At 47.9% G+C, this 16,112-nt stretch overlaps 1 protein-coding gene across 3 annotated transcripts in view; it reads left to right on the top strand.

The window, feature by feature from the left end:
* Positions 1-16,112, top strand: part of NINL (ninein like) — a 136,426-nt gene that overhangs the window by 14,763 nt on the left and 105,551 nt on the right. The window contains exon 1 of one of the 3 annotated variants that reach the window (XM_059037584.2): positions 10,900-11,096. The exons of the other annotated variants lie outside the window; for them this stretch is intronic. The gene's annotated coding sequence lies outside the window, so the exon portion shown is untranslated. Of the gene's footprint in view, positions 1-10,899; positions 11,097-16,112 lie in introns of those variants that run through there. 3 annotated transcript variants of the gene reach the window in all.

The following is a 16,112-nucleotide window of genomic DNA, read 5'->3' as shown; positions in this document are numbered from 1 at the left end:
AGGATCGAACCTGCACCCCATGCATTGGAAGCATGGAGTCTTAACCACTGGACTGCCAGGGAAGTCGTCTTGAAGGATGTAAATATTTGATTGGGGCAAAGAAAGGAGAGAACATTTACAGAGAGAATTCAGTTCAACACAAAGTTATTGGACCCCGCCTGACTGCCAGGCACTAAACGCTCAGCAATCAGGAGGAGTTCACAGTCTCCAAAGAAGGAAAGTGATCAGCCTGGCTGAAGAAAGGGATCTCAGTAGGGAATGGTTACAAATGAAATTTGGACAGGTAGGAAGGACAGTCCTGGATATGAGGCTCAGGGGTGGGGAGAGCATTGTCACCAACATTTTAGAAAAGGAGTAAAACTTGTGTGTATGAGTTTATGGGTTTGTGTGCATGTGTGGAATGGGACAGATGAGTGTGTGTGGATATGGGGGTATGACTAGTGGAGTGAAAGTGTATGTGTCTGTGTGTAGAGGTGCATTTATGTGAAGTGGGTTGCATATATGTAGCGTATGTACATATACGTAGAAGGGGTGTAGATATGTGCGCATAGTGAGGTCTGTGTGTAATGGGGTGTGTGAGCGGTAGGGAGTGAATACAGAGTGTTGTGTGGTTGAGTGTGCACGGCTGTGTGTTTGAGGCGTATGGGTGCAGTGGGCTGTGTTCATGTGTATATGTGAGTAGCGGGGTGTGTGTGCAGGGGTTTTGTGTGTGTATGTAGTAGGCTGTGTGTAAGCATTGGTAACTGGGGTAGGAGTGTGTGAGAGTACTGTGTGTGCTGGGTACTGCAGTATATGTGTGTGAGTCGTATGTGCAGTGGAGTGCTTATCAGTGGGTTGTGTGAGTAGTGAGGTACGTGTAGTGGGAGGTGCTTGGTGGAATCATGTGAGTGGTGGGGTGTGTATGTTTTGGGGTTGTGTAAAGAGAGAGGTTGCAAGTGGGGGTGTGAGTAGTGAGTATGCGTTTGCCTAGTGGGGTATCTGTGTAGTAGACTTGTGTGTAGTGGGGTGTGTAGGTGGTGTGGGGTATGACTAATGGGGTGTGTGTGTGTGTCATGCTGTATTGTTAACAGTGTGTGTGTGGTGGCCGAATAAGAGCAACGTGAGAAAAAATGGTTCCTTTACCGGGTTAAAAACATGCCTGGGTGAGAGAGACAGACGCAGAGAGAGAAAGGCTGGGAATCTCCTTTAAGATGTGGACCAGGGATGCCAATTATTTCTTTGCCAGTCTTTGCCTCTGAACCCCCAAAGCTCCTTCTTACAGGGACTCCTGTCCTTGGCCTCTTCTCTGAACTTCTCTGGCTGGAGCGGTGGTGGGAGCGGTCGGCAGCCACCAAGTGAGCCCAACTGTGCAGGTCAGATTCTTCTTACAATTTGGGACTGAGAGGGTCTAGTTTGGGGGTTCCACTCATGAATGCCCATGGGGACCAGACCAGCCTGAGCAGGAGCCAAGGGGGCTGGGGCGAGGGCACAGAGGTGGTGTGGACTGTAGCAAACCTAGAAGGGGGTGACCCGCAGGAGGGCCCTGATCATCAAGCCAAGCAAAACAGGTCTGAGGCGAAACCACGGGCCCCAGGATTGTGAACTCAGCACATTCCACTCTCTTGAGTGAACGCTTAAAAGAGCGAATGAAGCAAAACCACAGAAAAAGAGAAAGTGGGTCCATGGAGAGAGAAGACAAGGAATTACGTATGTAAGTAAGGAGAAGGAGGGTGAGGGACCTGCAGGTGAGGAGAGGTGTCTGCACTGCATTGTGTTTCCCCAAATTTCATATGTTGAAGCCCTAAGCTCTAATGTGAATATGTGGAGACAGGGTCTTTAAAGAGGTAATTCAGGGGACTTCCCTGGTGGCACAGTGGTTGAGAGTCTGCCTGCCATGCAGGGGGCCTAGGTTCGGTCCCTGGTCAGGGAAATGGATCCCACATGCTGCAACTAAAGATCCTGCCCGCGGCAACAAAGATCCCACATGCTGCAACTAAGACCTGGCACAGCCAAATAAATAAATATTAAAAATAAAACAGGGGCTTCCCTGGTGGCACAGTGGTTGAGAGTCTGCCTGCCGATGCAGGGGACACGGGTTCGTGCCCCGGTCTGGGAAGATCCCACATGCCGTGGTGCGGCTGGGCCTGTGAGCCATGGCCACTGAGCCTGCGTGTCCAGAGGCCGTGCTCCGCAATGGGAGAGGCCACAACAGTGAGAGGCCCGCATACCACAAAAGAAAAAAAAATAAGACAGGGCTTCCCTGGTGGCGCAGTAGTTGAGAGTCTGCCTGCCGATGCAGAGGACACAGGTTCGTGCCCCGGTCCGGGAGGATCCCACATGCCACGAAATGGCTGGGCCCGTGAGCCATGGCCACGGAGCCTGCGCGTCCGGAGCCTGTGCTCCGCAACGGGAGAGGCCACAACACTGAGAGGCCCGCGCACCGCCAAAAAAAAAAAAAAAAAAAAAAAAAACAGGTGATTCAGGTTAAATGAGGTCATAAGAGTGCACCCTTAATCCGATAGGACTGGTATCTTTATAAGAAGAGGCAGGGACATGCATGCCCTCAGAGGAAAGGCCACATGAGGACACAGGGAGAGGACAGCCATCTACAAGCCAAGGAGAGAGGCCTCAGGAGACACTAACCCTGCCAACACCTTGATCTTGTACTTCCAGCCTCCCATAATTGTGAGACAAGTTCCTCTTATTTAAGTCACCCAGTCTGTGATATTTTGTTAACGGCAGCCTGGACAGATTAATACAGGAGGTAATAGCTGTTAGACTTGCAAGACTTGGTTATTGTATCATTCAGCCAGCGAACATTTGAGCAGTGCACACACATACACATACACACACACCAGGTGTGTGTGTGCATGCAGTGGGGTGCCCTGGGCACTGAGTCCACAGTAGGGAAACAAAGGAGCCCAGCTCCCTTCTCGTGGAGCTCACAGGCTTGAAGCATGTGGGATACTTCATGGAAACTTTCAGTATATTCCCTCTGTTATGAAAGCCCCAATGTGTGAACAGGACTGCGGGCTCTCAGTGATTCCGGGTGTTCTGTCCAGTGGACCCTTGGGGCTTGGGGCTTTACTCCACTGGGGTGCAGTCTAAACTCTTCAGGAGCCAGAACTAACCCAGGATTCTGGGCCCTCAAGAGCCTTGACCGTAGGCAATCATACATGCCTTTAAAGGGAAACTTTATTCTAAATGAGAAAATTCCAGGAATAGAAGAAAAAAATCCCATAGCAAGAACATCTTAGATTCCCTCATTTCTCAATTACTTCCTTTACCTTTTTCTCTAGAAATTAAAGATCTTTAAAATTCAATTGAGCTGGGCTTCCCTGGTGGCACAGTGGTTGAGAATCCGCCTGCCGATGCAGGAGACACGGGTTCGTGCCCTGGTCCGGGAAGATCCCACATGCCGCGGAGCAACTAAGCCCGTGAGCCATGGCCGCTAGGCCTGCGCGTCCGGAGCCTGTACTCCGCAACGGGAGAGGCCACAACAGTGAGAGGCCCGCATACCGCAAAAAAAAAAAAAAAAAAAAAAAAATTCAATTGAGTAAATTTAATGATTTTATTGGCTTTAAAGTGATTCATAAATTGGGCAGCATCCAATCCAGCAGATAGAAAGGGGCTCTGAAGGGTTGTACAAGGTGGGAGATTTTTATAGACCAAAGTGAGTGGGAACAAGGAAGTTATCCTGGGTATTTGCTGATTGGCTAAGTAGGGTTCCTTCCTTCTGTGGAGCAAAGGGCAGTCTTGGTGCAGCTCAGGTAACTTGTGCCTGGCAGGGAAGTGTGATTGGTGGACCCAGGCCTTCCTTTTCTGGGAGAGCTGAGCCTTAGTTAAGTTTTGGTTTGCTGATGTGGGGCTTAGCATGAGTGACTCCATCTTGGGCCTAACCTGGTTACTTTAACACCTTCAAACTGGAGTAATTTCTAAAACATGTTCTTCTGTCAACAGCATTTTGATTCAAGATGATAAGTGTATCTATACCTTGACTTACTGTTGTTAAAAGATAAACTGAGGTATATTAAAAATTTTATGTTTCTTTGAGCAAAAATTGATTCAAATCAGGCATCACCAAACTGGAATTGGTAGGAGCGCTCCACTGACAAGAGCTGGGGAAAGACTTTTATAGAGAAGATGTGGAAGCAAAGCAAGAAAATTATTTGATTGGCTATAGTGTTAAGTGGTTGCCTTATTTGGGAAAGCCTGGTTGGCTGTTTGTGATTGGTTGTCCTTAGGTGTTGATTTCTTAACCTTGAGGCATTTCAGGCTTAGGTTTTGGTTTGTTTACATAGGCTGCTAAGGCATTAGAACCACCTCAGTTTATTTACTTTTATTTAATTTAAATTTAATTTACTTTAAAAAAATGATTTATTTATTTATTTATTTTGGTTGTGCTGGGTCTTAGTTGCAGCATGTGGGATCTTCGTTGTGGCATGCGGGATCTTTAGTTGTGGCATGCGGACTTCTTAGTTGCAGCATTCAGACTTCTTAGTTGCAGCATGTGGACTTCTTAGTTGTGGCATTTGGAATCTAGTTCCCTGAACAGGGATCAAACCCTGGCCCCCTGCACTGGGATTGCAGAGTCTTACTCACTGGACCACCAGGGAAGTCCCTTAATTTCCTTTAAGTAGGAGACATCAGTATGAACTCATATTCAGTTTAATAGGTAAATTGAGATAGATGATAGATAGATAGATAGTGGATAGATAGATAGATAGACATAGACTGATAATTTGTCATTATGTTAGTATGCATGGGTCATTATACATACATATATTACCTGAAGCTGTGTCCTGAGATGCCTAGAAGCAGTGACAGCTCCAATAGCAGTGAGCATACCCTCATCCAGATTTTTGTTTCTAAATACCATTTTTCAAGGCAAACAACCAGGGCTCCTTGGGGACATGGCTGATACTAGGGTTGGGGCAGGCAAAGTATAAACTGAGTCTGGAACATCTTATGGTGCCAGAAGCTAAGGAAGTGCTCCAAAAGCAAAAGGATGGGGGCCTGTCAAAGGGACACAGAAGTTAATCTGAAAGAGCTCCCAATGGCCAAAGCTGGAAAAATTTGAGCAATGAAATAAATAACATAGCATTGGATTATAACCAAGAGTATAAAATAAATAACACATGAACCCATACTGATATAAATAAATGATCAAATAAATAAATAACAGATCTTCCTTATAAAGAATTCTAAATAAAATACATAAATATTTTCCTCTCCAGGAGGTAGAGTTTGATCCTCCCCTTCTTGAGTGTAGGATTGACTTAGAAACTTGCTTCCAAATAACAGAGTATGGAAAAGAAAAATTGAAACTTTGCAGTGGAAAGATCTGACAGACACCGATTGAACAAAATGATCAAGATTAACAATACCAATAATGTTCAGAGGATGTCAGGTACCCCTGATATGATGCTGTGAGAAGGGTACTTCACCTCTGTGTGTTCTTCCCCAAAGCCTATATTACCAGTATAATCATGAGAAAACAGCAGGCACAACTAAATTGAGGGACATTCTACGAAATGCCTGACCAAAGCTCCTCACAACTGTCATGAAAAACAAGGAAAATGTGAGAAACTGAAGAAACTAAGGACACATGATGACTAAATGCCATCTGAGATCCTGAATGGGAGCTTGGAAGAGAAAACATACATTAGTGGAAACGCTGCTGAAATCCCAGTGAAGTCTGGAGTTTAGCTAACAGTCATGTCATTAGTAGTTAATTTCCTAATTCTCATCATTGTACCATGGTTATGTAAGATCTTAATATTAAGGGAAACTACGTGAGACGTATATGGGAACTCTGTACCATCTCTGCAATTACCCTATAAATCTAAAATTATTCCAAAATAATAAGTTCTTATTAAAAGAAAAAGAAAGTGTAATTTATTGCAAGGGCTAGATATAATCAGACTGAGTTAATCTGGGCATATGTGAGTTACCAAGGCTCATCAAAGGGTAATGAAGCAGCAATATCCACAAATGAATATATTTTCCAAACGTGCAGAGGTCAGTGCTTAGCCATGACTCCCAGGGAATGTTCTAAGAACCTGACTATGGCAAATCTTTCCTTTACAAGGATAAATCCTTTAAAAGGATTAAAGGATAAAGTTCTCTGTTAAGTCATCCGATAGTTGTTGTTTTAAGTTGAACTGACTATGAAAAATCTATGTGTGTTAATGCTATAAAAACAAATGCAGTGTCATGTGGCTGTTTGCCAAAGCATAGCCATTTGAGGGTTTGCTGGCCATTCTCAACTCTCTGCATGACATTAGAATTCATAGGTAGCAATTTCATGATAGGTTATCTAAGAAAAATTAGGATATCTATATCACAGAGAAAAACTATGCTTTTCCACTCAACATTAATTGAGACAATTGCCAGAAACATAAAATCAACCTGAGAATCCAATAAAATAATAAACCCTACCACTTACCAGGCTTTCTACTAATGTGGGAGATGTAAAGACATAAAAATCATTGTGTCTGACTGTAGGAGTTTATAATCTAACTGGGATTCTGAATTCCCTGGTGGTCCAGTGGTTAGGACTCTGTGCTTCCACTGTAAGGGGCACGGGTTCGATCCTAGTCTGGGAACTAAGATCCCGCAAGCCGCATAGCGTGGCCAGGCTGGAGCACAACCTTGACCCATGAATAGACTCAAGCAGATAGAAAGGATACCTGCATGTCACAAACATGAAGGCAGTAGTGCCAAGGGCACTCTCAGGAGGCAGTCAGTACATGTCTTTGCTGGAGCCAGGGGTTCATGAGGCAAGAGATAGAAGTTGGAAAGGTGGGCTGGGATGTCTGAATGATCCTGGACAAGGGACATGAATCTGGATTCCCTGTCTAGTAAATGTGGAGTCACCAAAGGCCTTGAGGAAAGGAATACATGGTTACGGGATGTTTGGGGGAAGACGAAAGTCATTTTGTCACAGCACATCGAGAGATGGGAGGACAAACATTTGGGAGGTGGGGACTTTGGGTATAACCTGGTAAGGCATATCTTATGTTTTTTTTTTTTTTAATATTTAAAATATATATTTATTTATTTATTTTTGGCTGCATTGGGTCTTAGTTGCAGCGCATGGGCTTATTTGCCCTGCGGCAAGTGGGATCCCAGTTCTCCGACCGGGGATCAAACCTGCGGCCCCTGCGTTGGAAGGTGGATTCTTAACTACTGGACCACCAGGGAAGTCCCCAGGCATATCTTATGTTGTGAGTGGTCTTCAGAACTCTAGAGCCTGGCTTCTCTCTTTCACATCTCAAGTGGGAGGTGACACCCACACCCCATGTCTTGAATGTTCTTGCTCTTGCATCGTTAGTCTCTCCAGACATCAAGTATGCTCTAGAGACAGACTAAAAGTATTTCTCATAGGACAAGATTTACAAACTACCCAACAGAATTTTCCCAACTTCCTTTACTGACCTACTGCCATCAGTTTTTCTTCTAAATCCAGGCCATGGGCAAGATAATATGCTTCTAAATGAAGGCACTGGATTCTACCCCTGAGCCTCATCTCTGGTTAAATTTAAACAATACTCAGTTTATAAAACAATTAGAGTCAATGTTCCACTAGCAAGTCATGGTGAGAACAGAGCACCTAATTTCTCCCTAAAGTGTTGGGGAACACTGCAACTTCATCTTCCACCTAAGCAAGATACCTTGGAGACATTACTGATTTTTTTAAAATGTATTTATTTATTTATTTGGCTGCATTGTGTTTTCGTTGTTGCACGCGGGTTTTTTCTAGTTGTGGCAAGCGGGGGCTAATCTTTATTGCAGTGCACAGGCCTCTCATTTAGGTAGGTTCTCGCTGCATAGCACTGGTTCTAGGCGCACGGGCTTCAGTAGTTGTGGCATGCAGGCTCAGTAGTTGTGGCTTGCAGGCTCAGTAGTTGTGGCACACAGGCTTAGTTGCTCCGCGGCATGTGGGATCTTCCCGGACCAGGGCTCGAACCCACGTCCCCTGCGTTGGCAGGTGGATTCTTAACCGCTGCGCCACCAGGGAAGTCCATTTCTGATTCTTTGAATAAGGTCTTCAGTTAATAGTAATATACTTATGTTAAATTCCTGGTTCTGATAACTATACCATGATTATGTAAGATGTTAATAGTAGGGGAACCTGGGTGAGAAGTATATGGAAACTCTATACTACTTTTGCAAGTTTTCTATAAATTTAATGCTAATTCAAAATTTAAAAAAAGTTTTAAAGTAGGAGAGCCACATGGATGTGATGATGTATTGAATGTAGGGTAGAAAGAGGTAGTCAAGAGTGACTCAAAGTTTCTTTCCTGAGCAAATGAAATCAGAATCTCTGGCGGGTAGGACCTACCCACTGGCATTTAAATTTTTGATTAGCTCCTTTAAACTTTGTACACGCTTGTGCAGTGGTTTGTTTGTTTGTTTTTGGCCACACTGCTCGGCCTGGGATCGTAGTTCCCTGACCAGGGATCGAACCCGTGCCCCCTGCAGTGGAAGCACAGAGTCTTAACCACTGGACCAGCAGGGAAGTTCCGGTGCAGTGGTTGTTTTTTATCAGTAGATTTCCATTTTACAAACAAGGAAACTGAAGGTACTAGAGGTTAAATGACTGGGTGGTCCACAGTCAAACAGCCAGTAAAATGGCACTATGATTTGCATCATCTGACCCCAAATTCATTCTCCAACTGGTAAGTGAAAAATCCAAGCAGAGAGTAAGGAACATTAGAGAAAAGACATTCTTCACTCTGGCAGCATACACCCCTGGGAATTTAATACCATCAACTGGAATCAATCAGGGTCTTGGCAGCTTGACCACATCTGCGTGGTGTGGCCTGCCGCTGTGCCCCTCCCTGGCTGAGGAAGTTCGCAGGCACAGCAGAAAGGCTTCAGCCTCACTCAGAGCAGCAGAGCATGGTGTGAGCACATCTTCACTAACCCCCTCTGGTTGCCGTTCACTCTGTGTGAAGTTTGCTACTTCTCCTTGGTCCCTTGCCTACAGTTTCCTACCCTTTTCCCCCAGAGTCTAGCTTTCTTCCTACCTCCTTCCCAAACCATTTTGCCCTATATCTTCACATCTTTTAAAGTGGAGTCCCTACAAAGTATATACACCTTCCCCATGCTAGATTACAGCTTATTTCATCATATTGATGTATTATCATGTTACTAAGTCTTCCCCTTCCACATCAGCAGTTGGAGGAAGGAGCAAAGAGTCGGAGGAGCATCACTAACAAGGTCAAAGAGGGATGGTGTCAGAATAACCCACTCTATCACTTAGCAAAGCAAACAATGCTTGCTGGATTCTAGGCACCAGCGGCAGGCAGAGAAAAAAGATGACTCTTGCCCACAGGAGCTCAGAAACTGCCAAAAGAGCAAATTGATGTAGAGATTATCAAAGTAAAGAGTGATACAAGTCTGGAAGTGAGCATGGGTGTCCTGGAAAGAGGAAAGGGGCGAACACAGGTGGGGGAATTTCTGGGTTGAATGCTGAAAACTGGCCAAGAGGTTACCAGGGCGTCTGCAACGCCCAGGGTCTGCCTCATTCACAGAGAACTGGGGAGGCTCTGCTGCTTGAAGGCTGTGTGAGCTGGGCGGTAATGCTGGAAAGGTGACAGGGCCAAGTCTAGAAGAATAATTTCAGCAGGAGAACTTGCAGGGCTTTAGGCAGGAGAGGGACAACACAGGTGTAAGTTTTAGAAAGTACATCTGGCCACTGTACGGAGGTGGCACGCACAAAGTGCAGACAGTGGTCTTAAAAGCTTTAGCAATCCTCCTGCGGTGGTCCTGGGAGGGGACCCAAGGGCCTTACACGGGGCGGTGTGGCTGGGATTTGAGAGAGAGGACACAGAAATCTATAGGACCCGGCAACCGAGTAAATGTGAGGAGGTGATGGAATGGCTGTGACCTTCATCAGCATGGGGAACCCATAAGAAGAAGCATGTTTAAGGCAAAGATAAATATTTCAGTTTGAGACCTGTTGACTGGTTGCGTTTAAACTGTGTGTGGGGCACGCAAGTAGAATATCCAGTTGGCAGTTGGATGTTTGGGGCTTTAAGAGAGAAAGAGAGAAAACCAGAGTGACAGACTATAAAGACCCAGGAAGGTGTAACCAGCTGGTCCCCCAGAATGTCTCCTTCCCTCACTTCTTCTGGCCTTTTGACCTTCCCGCCGACCTTTGCTGGCCAACCTCCTGCACTCCTTAAGCTCCTCTCCTACTTTGCTTCTCCTTAGCATTTACAACTATCTAACGTTTTTGTATATTTCCCTTAAGTTTTTCAGTTGTCTTCTAGCGTGTAAACTCCACGAGGGGCAGGGATTGTTTTTGCTACGCCCTCCCCCCATCGTCATTGCTCTATTCTCAGCCTCTAGGACAATGCCTGGCACTAGTAGGTGCTCAATAAATATTTATTGATTGAATACATGATGGAAAAACAATAACCGAAAGTTTTATGTCTTCCGGTTTCCTCAACTGCGATTTGCGGTGTTGCCTGGCTGGCCTCCTTGGCTTGTTTCCAAAAGAGGATGCTAGACCGAGACCTGTGAACAGTGGTGCATGGCTCACAGAGGTCACTAAGGTCAGCCCCTGGTTTCATTCCCTGAGGTTCTAAACTTTTCCGAGATGCCCCGGGGCGGCGGGGCAGCCCCAGCCGGCGTTTGCATCCCTACCCATCATTTCCGAAGAAGCCCCACCACTCCGGACCCGCCCACCAGGCCCCACCCACTCAGCACAGACCACGCCCCTCCGACGCCCTTAAGATGGCCCCTCCTCTGTCGGTCCCACCCGCTCCTGCCCCGACCCTGGTTTTGTCCCTGCAACGGAGGGTACCCCCGTCGTCTTTGCCCCGCCCACTCTACCGCCTCTCCTCTTCGGCCCCGCCCCTGAGTTCGGCCCCGCGCCTGGTTCAGGCCCCGCCTCTCCTTGCCCCGCCCCTCGGCTCCGCCCCGGGCTCGGCACTCCGCGTCCCGCGCCTGCCGCAGCCTCGGCGCCTGCAGGCCGGGAGGAGCGCGGCGCGGGGGCCTCCAGACACAAAGAGCGGCTGCAGGACGCGGGTGGGAGAAGAGCGCCCGCCCGCGCCCTTGGCCTGTACGCGCGCAGGCGGAACCGGAGACGGCCCCCCGCCCAGGTGAGCCGGCCGCGGGGCGTGATCGCGCATCAGGGGGCGCACGAGGTTGGGTTGGTAGGGACCAAGTGCGGGGGGCCCGCGTCTCTCTCCGCCTCCGGGCCTAGGGGTCCCTCGGGAAGTCCGGCGGGACCTCGCTTCTCCTGAGACCCTGGAGCGCGGGGCGGGTCCGGTAGAGCCAGGCCCTCCGGCTGGCCGCGTCTAGTTTGGCGCTCCGGGACCTTGGCTCAGGTAGGTGGCCGGCGGGAGATCGGCTGGGGTCGCGGGGCTGCCGGGCCCGTCCTCTGGGCGGCTGCTGGCGTCCAGTTACTGCACGGGATAAGCTCTGAATAACATCCCCCCACTATGCCGAAGCTCTAGGACCTACCTGCTTCTTTTGGTGTATCAGGAGTTTGCACATGGAAAAATTGTTAGAAATAGGGACTCACGCTCTGGGGCGGAAAAGTCTGCTGCGAGTTTTGTCTGTCGTGAGTTGTTTGCAGAAGCGCAGCTTTCCTCCCGCCAGTGCTCTTAGTCGCAGAACCTATAAATCGTGATGATTACTGGGAGCTCCGTGTAGGGAGCTCCGTGTATTTGCACAGGATGGAAGTGAAGAAGGTCGCTGGGTTCCCTTCTGCAACTGGAGACTTAGGCCAGGCTGTGGAACAGGGAGGGGTCGGGGGCAAGAACTGTGGAGCTGGAGCGCCGGGAGGGTCGAGTGACGCTCGCACTGCCACCGCCAACACTGTCGATAGGACGGAGCGACTCTTGAGTGACGGTGAGCTGCTCCTTAGAGGCAGCTGCTGTGATTTCCAGGTTTTCCACATCGGACTTAGGATACTTTTAAAAGCAGAAAATTTTTAAAAGATGATAGTTAAAACTGGTTGGTTAAACAGAAGGCTAAGTCAGCAGCCTCTCAGTTTTATGAACCGAGTGCAGGAATAAGTGTATATTAAAAAAAGGTAAGGCGGTTAGGGAAGCAGCTACCACCGCACTGTCCCTTTTCTGTTTGATTTACACATCATCCATAGTGGTTTAAGCTATTACAGATTGAACTGGTCTATATGGCAAATAATAAATATATAGCTCAGGTTCAATAAAAAATAGAGGATAATAGCTTTTGCAGAACGGTAAAATAACAAATGGTAAAATATTAACAAGCCATCTCCAAAGAACCTGAACTTCAGATAACGTTACATCATCAAATTAGAAAGAGAACATTTTATGGAAAAGTTAGGGTTTTAACATTTTTTCCATTGAGGAGTTTGTTTTTATTTTTTATTTTTGGCCGTGCCGTGGGGCTTGCCGGGATCTTAGTTCCCTGACCAGGGATCGAACACGTGCCACCTGCAATGGAAGTCCTAACCACTGGACCGCCAGGGAATTCCCTTCAACTGAGGAGTTTATATAAACTTTGATGGAAAGCTGTTTTTCTCTAGCTCATGTTTACCCCCGACATTGCGGTTTGCAGGGCTGCTTGGAGGTGGGCAAGCTGTGCCATTGCTGATGGCATGCTGTGAATCCCTTAGCATTAGTGCGTCTTGGGTTCTGTGTCCTTAGTCCTTGTGGACATCTGGTGGTGGGAAATAGAGTAACAAAACAGTTGCAAAGTTCTAACTGTAAGTATTCAGGGTGCTCAGATCCTGCCCTTTTATTATGATTGGCTTTAGGTGCTGGTTACTGGATAATTTGTTTCGTGTTTTTTGGGAAGCTGACACACGTGGAGTTTGTGACTTGGGGCATGTGAGAGAGCCCTCTGACCACATTCTTTTCACCTTGGACGCTTAGCTTTGGATCTTGCCACAAACAGGTGGTTGCTAAACATCTCTGTCCTTCCCTGACTCAAGACAGATCTAGAAGAAGGAGGCAAAACAGTGTCTGGTGTGGCCTTGAAGTGGACGTTTCAGAGGTGGAGTCAGGGCTGTGGTGTGGCTCCTGACTGGAAGGAGTAGTGCCTTCTGACCTGGAAGGGTGTTTCCAGTGCCGTGGCCACTTTGCTCTCCAATTCCGTGGTCATTCCCTAAAAAGTTGAGTAGCAGTGGCTGTAACTGGACTTTAGATTTGGGCTTAGCTTAGTCCTTGGCTTCAAGTACGAATTAGGAATTCAGGCTCAAGGCCAGCAGTTTGGTTAATCACAAGCAGGAGGCCAAAACTTTGCGTCAGACCCTACCTGGAGCTATTTGGAGGGAGGTGACAGCAGAAGGCTTTCCTTCCCCCATCCTTGAGGTAACCTTGAGCCCCTGGTGAAATCTCTCTACCAAAGGATTCTGACTGTCGTCATCTTTTGGTTTGTGAACCATGGGACAAAGGAGTCCTTTGGAGCATTCTGTGTTTAACCTCTTGATGGAAGTTGGCGTTTGCATCTGCTGCTGGTGGTTGCACTTTTCTGTCTCTCTCGAGCCTGGATTGTCCTTCCTTAGACTTCAAGGGATGATGCCTTCTCATTTCTCAAGACTGGTGCATAGTCTCAAATGAACCAAAGCCCTGAAGGTGCTGGCACATACCAGCTTTTGTGTGTTGACAGTTATTTTGTATTTCATGAGAGGAAACTGGCAAATCCTTGTGATGTGACACATGCTCTTGTAACCCAGTTACCTTGTTTTGGGATCTGCTTTGCTTAATAAGTTAAGATTTGGGTATGTTGGAGTTTCTCAAAATGGTCATCATTTACTATGATTGTTAAAGATCTGAAGGGAAGTCAGTCTTCACAATCTCTAGGTTTTTAAGTTTCCAGTGAAGAATTTTACATTTGTAGGTATACATCAGTTATGTTTTTAGCTGCCTGTGATAGACAGCCTGACTCAGTCTTGGCTTAAACAAATAGAGGTCCCAAAAGGAAAGTACAGGCTTCAGGATGGGTTGTTCCAGTGGCTGAAGCAGCCTCTGGGGCCAGGTTGCCCCTCTTCCTCACAGTGCCATGTTGGTGGTGGCTGTCTCACCCACATCGGGAGGGAGACGGAGTTTGGCTTCCATGGCTCGCTTTAAGAATGAGGAGTGGGGACTTCCCTGGTGGTCCAATGGGTAAGACTGCGCTTCCAATGCAGGGAGCCTGGGTTCGATCCCTGGTCGGGGAACTAGATCCTACATGTATGCTGCAACTAAGAGTCCACATGATGCAATGAAGACCCTGTATGCCACAACTAAAACCCGGCGCAGCCTAAATAAATAATTATTTTTTTTAAAAAAAAGAGTGAGGAGTAAAATGCCTGTTGGCCTCCGGGCCATTTGAACCTGTCACTGGCTGGGAGAGGACCCCCTCCCCCATCTGCGTCAGGTCCCCCCACTTCCCTGCCGCTACTCCCTGGAAGCGGGGTGTGTGGGGACTGCGGGGGGCAGGCTTTGGGTGCCTGGTCACCGGAGGGCTTGTGTGGCTCGCCACACAGGTGGCATGTCCCCAGTACCTGAGCTCGTGCCCTGGCCAAGCTACTGTCAGAAATGGAGCCCCAGTCTCTTGATGATCTGTGTTTAAATTTTGGCTGAGCACTCACTGTGGGCCAGGCTCTGTTCTCAGTGCTTTGGGTAAATTCCTGTGGGTGGTGCTCGCAGCAAGCAGTCGGCTGAGCTGGGGCGTGCTGTCATTCCCATCTCGAAGACTGTACCTCACTGCCTCAGTGACGACATCATTTCTTTACATTAGAAAGAAAATGAAGAGGTTTTTGTTTGTTTGTTTGTTTGAAAATGAGGAGTTTTCAGTGGTGAAACAAACCTGTGACTTACATGATCTGTCTAGACACGTGAACTGCAGGGCAAGAGAGGAACGAACTGTCCACCCAAATTCCGCCTGTGGGCAAGAGTGTGGATGGCTTAATAAATTGGGCTTTGCCTCCTGTGGGCCTCATGGCTGTGTGTGCCCTCGGAAGTAACGACAACTAACAATAACAACAAGAGTCTGATGCTGGGATCGGGCTGAGCCTCTGCCAGCCCCCCACCGTGGAGGGCAGTGGACTGGTCCTGCCAGGGCAGATCCATAGGAACGAGGTTCACACCAGGCCGTGGGGTCACTCTCAGGGTCACAAGATGGCATGAACATAAGACCCAACATCAAGTAATGTAATGAAACATTCACTGACTTGGAGTTTAGTTTCAGCGCACAGGAATTTTGTGAATGGTTGTAAACTCTTTAAAAGCCAACAAGGCAGTCTGCTCAGTGGAGAGTTTGACAAGCAGGCTGTCACAGCCCAGGGAGAGCTCACCGGATCTAGAGTATGTCCACTTGCCCTGCACTCAGGTGGTCCGAGGAGGGAGGTGCTGGCACTGTCCGTCCACGTGGCCTCCTGGCTTCCGGCTGCCTTCATGGAAGTGGACAAAACCAGGCAAAAGTGGGCAGAATCATCAGTTCTGTAGCTCGGGAGGGACGAACGAGCTTTGGACAGACGAGACTCCTCCCCTCACAATGGGGAATGTGTGACCCCGTGATAACAGGGAGAGCGGTGCCTTCTGTCTCAGGGGTGTGATTCCTCTGTGCTGACTGCAGCCCCACCGGTTAGCTCCCTGAGCCCAGGTGACTGATTCTGTGGTCTGGCTCCAGTGAAGTCTCCGCTCTCCAAGGATCTAGACGAAGGAAGTGACAGAGCTGAGTTTGCCCCCTGACTGGGCCGGAAACATGCATGCCCAATTTCTAAACCTCATAATCTACATTAATGGCCCGTTCTCGCTGCTGGTAGCACTCCTCAGAAAACCTCTTCAAACAGGATGTTTGCAGGGTCCTGCGTAATTCAGACTTAGCCGGCCCTGCTCTGTAGCAAAAGAGTAAAAAAATAGCTGATAGTTCATGCAGCAGCGTGGCTTTAAAATTAAGCAGTTCTTGGGGCTTCCCTGGTGGCGCAGTGGTTGAGAGTCTGCCTGCCGATGCAGGGGACGCGGGTTCGTGCCCCGGTCCGGGAAGATCCCACATGCCGCGGAGCGGCTGGGCCCGTGAGCCATGGCCGCTAAGCCTGCGCGTCCGGAGCCTGTGCTCCGCAACAGGAGAGGCCACAACAGTGAAAGGCCTGCGAACTGCAAAAATAAATAAATAAATAAATAAAACCCATAATGTTAAAA

Source organism: Kogia breviceps, chromosome 14, assembly GCF_026419965.1.
Source record: "Kogia breviceps isolate mKogBre1 chromosome 14, mKogBre1 haplotype 1, whole genome shotgun sequence".
Lineage (NCBI taxonomy): Eukaryota > Metazoa > Chordata > Mammalia > Artiodactyla > Physeteridae > Kogia > Kogia breviceps.
Note: the sequence above shows the minus strand (reverse complement) of the source record. Positions and strands in the feature narration are given on the sequence as shown.